This window comes from Seriola lalandi, unplaced genomic scaffold, assembly GCF_002814215.2.
Source record: "Seriola lalandi dorsalis isolate HSWRI2012SDOR001 ecotype SW California unplaced genomic scaffold, Sedor1 jcf7180002054983, whole genome shotgun sequence".
Lineage (NCBI taxonomy): Eukaryota > Metazoa > Chordata > Actinopteri > Carangiformes > Carangidae > Seriola > Seriola lalandi.
Window position 1 is genome coordinate 1416318 of NW_019525532.1, and position 7104 is coordinate 1423421.

The 7104-nt window shown below is 42.8% G+C and overlaps 1 protein-coding gene across 2 annotated transcripts in view; it reads right to left on the reverse strand.

Annotated features, from left to right (window-relative positions):
- pacs1b (phosphofurin acidic cluster sorting protein 1b) overlaps positions 1 to 7104 on the reverse strand; it is a 60683-nt gene that overhangs the window by 48270 nt on the left and 5309 nt on the right. The window lies entirely within an intron of this gene.

Here is a 7104-nt window from a genome sequence, read left to right on the forward strand (position 1 = left end):
CCCCCCCCGCTCTCATCTCACTCTCGGCCTCACGCTCCCTCCCCCTTGACTTTTCACAACAGGCCCTCCTCTCCTCGCTCTCCTCTGCTCCTCACCCTCTGTCTGCCTTGTTTCCCGACTCGTGCATGAGAGACACAGGTTTTCCTCTGCAAAACCCAGTGGCCATGTTGTTATTCAGTATTACACCGACTTTTACTATGCCCTCAACAGTCACTACTAACTTATGCATTCAGATGCTTGGACGCTGTTTTCATCTCGCTAGCTCGACTACAGAACAGTTTGCTGGATAAATAATCAATGATGATGGGAAAGTGTCGTCGTACATGACAAATAACTGACTGCCAAAATAAAAGTCCCCCAGTAACAGGGCACCTCAGAGGGCTTTATCAGTGTCACTGTACATGGAGGTATAAGGTTCAAGACAACCACAATGTGGCAGGGAACCAGGCTAGTAGGCTGAAGTTTGCAACTAGCTAAAGTATATAGAGCTGAGCAAATCAAAAAAATCATTCAAAGTGCAATATAATTAGAAATAATTACAGATCATTAACGTGCTCATTCAGCATTGATTCCAGGTTTACATGAAGCTCAACATATCATGAGCAATAACTAAACTGAAGCAGAAACAATTAAAGTCAATCAATGGAGAGAAAATGCACCAAATTATGACTGATTCACTGTTTCAGTCATTTTCAAGCAAAAAATGCCAAAACTTTACTGTTCTGCTGCTTAAATGGGACAATTTGCTGCTTGTTTTTTCATATATTTCTTTGCAGTTGATGCAACAAAACAAGCATTTTGAAAACATTGGGCTCAGAGTAATTGTGATGAATTTTATAGACTGATTAAAAACAGAATATTCATTAACAAAAAAAATCTGATGATGCAAGGGCTCATTAGTTGCAGCCACATATTAAGCTGTTGATCATAACTCTGTTTTACACTGACCTTATCTGTCAGACTAGCAAAATCAGACAGATGAGTCCGGCAAAGTCCCAAAGCTTCTAATTGGCTCGGCCGTTTCTCAAGCCAAGTAAAACAGACATTTAATAGAGCAACACCAGACCTATTTGCAAATACTGACAAAATTAGAGATGAGAGCGACAGTCCAGAGGTCTGGAACAAGGCTAACTTCACCCTTCACTTCATCATTTCCTCCGCTATGGTGCCCCGAAGACGCCTCATCGCTCTCTCCTCGCCCTTTCTCGTCTTTCTTTGCTGTGCCTGTAAAGATGAACAGTCACCCTGCTGACATGAGCTGACACGCAGCCTGAAGCAAGTACACCCCGCCAGGACACACACACACACACACACACACACACACACACACACACACACACACACACACACACACACACGTAGCCGCTGTAAAGTGTTATTTGATGTAAGCCGCTAGGTGAGGCAAGACTATTTGCACTCTATGAAGCATACAGTGGTGTTACGAGGCAAAAAAAATAAAAAAATAAAAATACAGGAACACCACACTGAAACACTCACACAAGCACCATTTAAGTGCAAGGTCAGCCAGGACAGCGATTCAAGAGCTGCCAAACATAATGAAAATGACACTGCTAAAGGCAGCATTCAGCGTGAACACACAGCTTGAACAAACAATAGCACGTGCACAAAACAACATGCACACACTCCGCCAACGTTTGATATAATGCGCAGGTGAGACAGGCCACATTTAAGTGCAGCAAAGAAGGTAGTGAAGATGATACTTAAAAGCTACAATAACGTGAAAACAGTGTGAACGGGCGCATACACACACACACACACACACACACACACACACACACACACACACACACACACACACACACGTAGCGTTTGATGTAGCGGCGAGGTTGAGGCAAGAGGCAGCAGCAGCGATGATAATCACACCATGAAAGGTGGCGCGTTACCTGAAAACACAATACACACTCTGACACACACACACATACAGTATATGTACATAATCAGCCTTTGAATCACGGCGCACGGTGATGACAGCGGCAGCATGAATACACGCGTTTAACACAATAACACCAGCATGTGGTGGAGGATCCGAGTTCAGGCCAGATGATGGTTCAAGGAGCTGTTGTGAATGCAGTGCAACGCTGTGAGAAAAGGCTCTTAATGTGACAACAGTGTGAGCATGCGATAACACGCACACCGCCTTCATTAAATGAAAAATCTCTAGGGGAGACGAAAAAGAAGAATCAAGAGCAGCGAGAGGTTGATGAAAATGGCTCTCACCACCATCTCGCTGTATGAGCTGTGTGTACAGCTCTCTCTTTTGAGGGGCTGTTTGGCTGAACATACATTACAAGACACGATGAACTGAAGTAAATGGACGCTGTTTCAAAAGGCAGAGTCTCAGCTGTGACTGAAAGACGGATTGAAAACCCCTGCGAGTGTGTTTTTCCATTTTTTTTTTTGTTTTCCAATTTGCCCCTGCGTCTGCTACGAACCTCGAGGAAATGTTAACACACAGGCAGAAAAAGGGGAAGTTTTGTGTGGTAGGGCAAACACACGCCCAAAGACTTGTTTTTGCCAGTTAGGAAGATATTGCATTGACACTTAGATACATTCACTAAGCCTACAACCCTAACTAGGCAAAGGGCTGTGTTGGCAGGGATATGTAGACAAGGTATTACCATATTTCATAATGATTATCATAATACGTATATATATTTAAAGGCCAGTCGGACACCAAAAACAGCGCACAACAGTTCTGTTAGACTAACAGGCAGGGTTTTACAACTCAGGAAATTAACGTTGCGTTGTTATGACGTTGCGTTACGTTCAGCTTTCTTTTGCCAAACGACCCTGCATTATTTTGCCAGGCTGCTTTTTTCCCCCACATAGGATTAAGGTTGTTCTAATTACAGTCTTACCCTAACCTAAACCACAACCACTACATCCGGCTTGTAACAGGGGTTTTCTACTCCTCTGTCAACCTTTGCAACATACACAGACCCTATGTGGATGTAGTCTAAGCTCTACACTTACCCGAACCCGAATCATTATCCGAGTTTAAATTTAAGTTTACCTTGTAGGGACCAACTTTTTGTCCCCAAACGAACTCATTTCAGTCCACACAAAGCAAGTAGGCGACTACACACTCATGCATGAACACATGCAGGCTGAGGTGTCTTGTGTGTTAAAAAAAAAATGACCTCTTGCTCTTTCACTCACTTTTTTCCAGTGAGCTTTTCCCTCATGTTTCACTCCGTCTCTAGCTTCATTCACTTCCAACCTCTCTCCCTCTCTCTCTCTTCATCCCTTTCTGTCTTGCTCTACTTCCCACAGCCACAGGCAAGGACACAAAGAGGCCTGTTACTTCCTAAGGAGGGCAGAATCAACCCTTACACACACACACACACACACACACACACATACACACACACACACGTAGCACATTCAGCTCCGTCAAAATCTATCACATATGTTCACAAAACAAAAGCAGCCTGTGTGAGGTTATTATATGTTGAAGCATTTGTCAACTGCAAAAAACCAAAACAAACCAAAGCAAACCAAAGCAAACACACCAAAAAAAAACAAAAAAACAGTGACCACAAGTTGTTGTTGTTGGCAGGTTTGCTAATCATGTTTTTGCGAGTTTGCACTTTGTTATCGAGACCACAGCCCTGTGCTCTGGGTTGAGAGACTGAGCATGTGACCTGCAGAATGTGTGTGTATGTGTGTGTGTGTGTGTGTGTGCGCGTGTGTGTGTGTGAGAGTCAGACAAGATAAGCTAGTGCTTGTGTTAACAGAAAGTGAAAAATGTCTGTTGCTGGTGCATGTGTCTGCGGTTCATTAACTATGTGCGAGTTTACAATGAAAATAAAGCTTCCCTCGGTTAGAGGCTCCTGCAGGAGCATACGGCAGGATCCCTCTTTTTGTTGTCACACACAACACCAGCGCACACGCACAATACAATTGACCCTTCGTTAAAGCGATTACAGATTAATGAGCAGAGCACCCGCTTAATCCAGTTTAGCTTGAGATGGGGAGACGATGCCATCGGAGCTCACTGTCCGCCGTCGTGCACAACCGCACGTTGCTGGATTGGTTACCGTGGAACGGAAAACCTCTACATGAGTGGGCGCTCATAATAGCTTCCTGGTTATCAGCCAATCAGATCCTAATACAGCCATCATAATGGGCTGAGAGTATCGGAGTGACAGTGCGAGGCGAGTTCAGAGGCAGCTGCTGAGCCAGAAAGAGTAGTCAGGATATGTTTGTTTTCCCATCCTGCGTATCTTTACATAGCAGTGCCTCTGTGTCTGATCTGGTTAAACCTGAACGCATCCAGTCAAACTTAAATTTCTGCAAAATATAAAATCCTGCCTCTTAAAATAATTGTGGGACATATGGTTATTCGCTTTCTTGCTGAGAGTTCGATATAAAAAAAGATTGTGCATTAAATATGAAGCTATGAGACACGAGACAGTCAGTGAATCTCGGCAGGAGAAAGCCAGACTGGCTCTGTCCAAAGGTAAATGGAAAAACAGGGTGGTTATCCCACTCCAAAAATTATTATTATTAATGAACTATTCTTTTAACTATGGACTGTTGTAATTAGTTTTTGCTTTCATTTGTCATTTTTCATGTTATTTTGGAACTGATTTCAATAGGTTTTGCTGTTATTGAGGTAAAACATTGGGTAATACTAATGTATTACCTCTTATGTCACAAAGATATTGTCATGTATGGAGGGAAAGGTTTCTGCTGCCATCACTCTCTCTCAACTCAACTGGTGAATGAAACCAAGTATAGAAGGCTTTTTTTTTCCTGAAAAAATATCTATAATGCATCACTAGAAAAAGATTAGAGAAGTGCCAACACTCAATCATACATCCGAATTGTACAGTTTTGTTAAATGCAAACAGAGCACAACAACACTACCAATGTAACACACTCAAACTATCTAAAAAAGGTAAAAAAACAAAACAATTAGATGAAATTTATAAATAGTTCTCAACTAAAACAACCTCAAACTCCTGCAGAATTGAAGAAATGTCAATAAATTTTAGTCACTAATCCTTAAACACAGGTACCATGTCAAGGTCAATCTGTGTTAAGTGCATTACAAGCTTGTGTTATCACCCAGGGGAAACAGTGTGTAACATGAGCTGGAGAGGATTAAAGTCCGATGCTTGTGTTGTTTGCATGGACATGCGGACATACAGTGGCAGCACAGACGCACAAACGTTGTGTTTATGAGTGTATGTGTTTATTACAAGTCCGTGTGTGTACCTGCAGTAAACTACTCCAAACTTTAACAGTGTTCACCGTGCAGTCAGTAAGAGAAATGTTCCAGACGACTTCCTCCCAGGATACTTCAGAGATGAGTCAAATGTAAACAAACTGAGGTGTCCAGCAAATGAATAGTTTAACCCTAACCACCGGAATTTTATTTTTCCATCTCGTATTCCCATCTAAGCAACTCACATTTCAACAGGCTGAAAATGGGATTATGCAAAAAACACAGTGTGAGCGTTGTGTGTCGGCATGATTTGTGTTTCCCACACAGCATGTTTGTTTATGTAACTGGATGCCACTGAATCCTTGTTTATAACACATTGGATGAACAGTGAAACATATGTCAGTGACACTGTCCGTGAATAGGTGTCACTACACCTTAGAAATGTGTGTGCGTGTGTGTGTGTGTGTGTGTGTGTGTGCGTGTGTGTGTGTCTGCACTAGCTGCCAGATGGGAGTGCAAGATTCCACAGCAGGGGGATTACTGCCAGGAGACAGGCAGGGGAGCTCTCAAAAACATGTAAATATTATAATACCGCAACAAAGACCTTACTTGACTACGGCAGTGTTACAGCCTGACTGACCACAACCTCTCCACTGCAGCAGCAGCAGCAGCAGCAGGACTCCTCTCTCTTCCAAAATGCATGTAAGACATAAGATGATATTTCTACTGGAAATTGTGTTTGAAAAAGTGGTGGTCACATAATATCGTCACGGACTAGAAAATTGTAATTAGAACAAGTTAACTGATTTAACATGGAGGAGTTTCTGATGACTCATGTAACATCCTCTGCCGCTATTGAAGAGAAAAAATTCACAGTCGAGTGAAAAGGTGTCAAAAACGTGTCTTGCCGTCTTTACAGCGGAAACGTACCGGGCTCCAAATGAAGAGCTGAAAAAATGCTAACAGCCAGAGAAACTCATTCAGACCACTTCCAAAGGCCTGACAACGTGTGTCACCGAGTGAGAATGTGACAAGCTGCACAAATGTGGCATTTACATCAATGGGAGCTTTTCATGTTTCACTTTAAGAGAGAAAAGGCTTCAAAAGTTGAGGAACGGTATTTCAGGGAAACTTTCCCAGGGACTCTCGTCTCTTTCTTTTTTTTTTTCAAAATCAGATGTTGATAAAATTGGCAACCTAAAATCAGGGTCATCCAATGTGGTCTCTGAGCCTGAGCAGCACCCAAGGGAACCAGATCAGGTTTTAAGGTCTGATACCAATACTGATACTTTCATTTTAACTCATTCTCAATTCTTAAAACAGACTGTTCCCTTGTGAATTTTGGTCTTAGTTTTAGAGAAGTGTATAAGAGCGTATTTATGCCACTATTGGGCATTACAGCGCTGAAAGACATACCAATGTAATTCTTTTGAGTGGGTTAGCAGCTGAGTGTGAGGTTTCACCGCAGGTTTCTACATCCTGCCAGCCTTCAAGCTTCAAGCCATTTCAAATACAATATTAGCACTATAAATACCACGAGGAAAAACACAGTCCCGAGTCTTTGTAAATCCACTGGATAAACAGATCATTAAAGATAATAAAGAGCATGTCATCATCGCTCATCTCTCCTTGGGGCTTAAGGTTGGGAGGCTATGCTATCATAAATGAGAAATCATGATGGAAAGTCAGGGTGAGGAGGAGGAGGTGGTTTGCACTTTGCACTCTCTCTCTCTTCATCTCCAAAAAGCGAGCCAAGCCGCGAAGGAAACTTCAGACCTCTCGGTCACTCAGCTGCGCGGAAGAACGAGCAAGTGCCAGGGCATGTGGCAAAGCCAAAGTGTCTTAATGACTGGCACTACCCGGCCTGTGTGTGTGTGTATGTACACGATAGCCTGTTGGCCGCCCCCCCC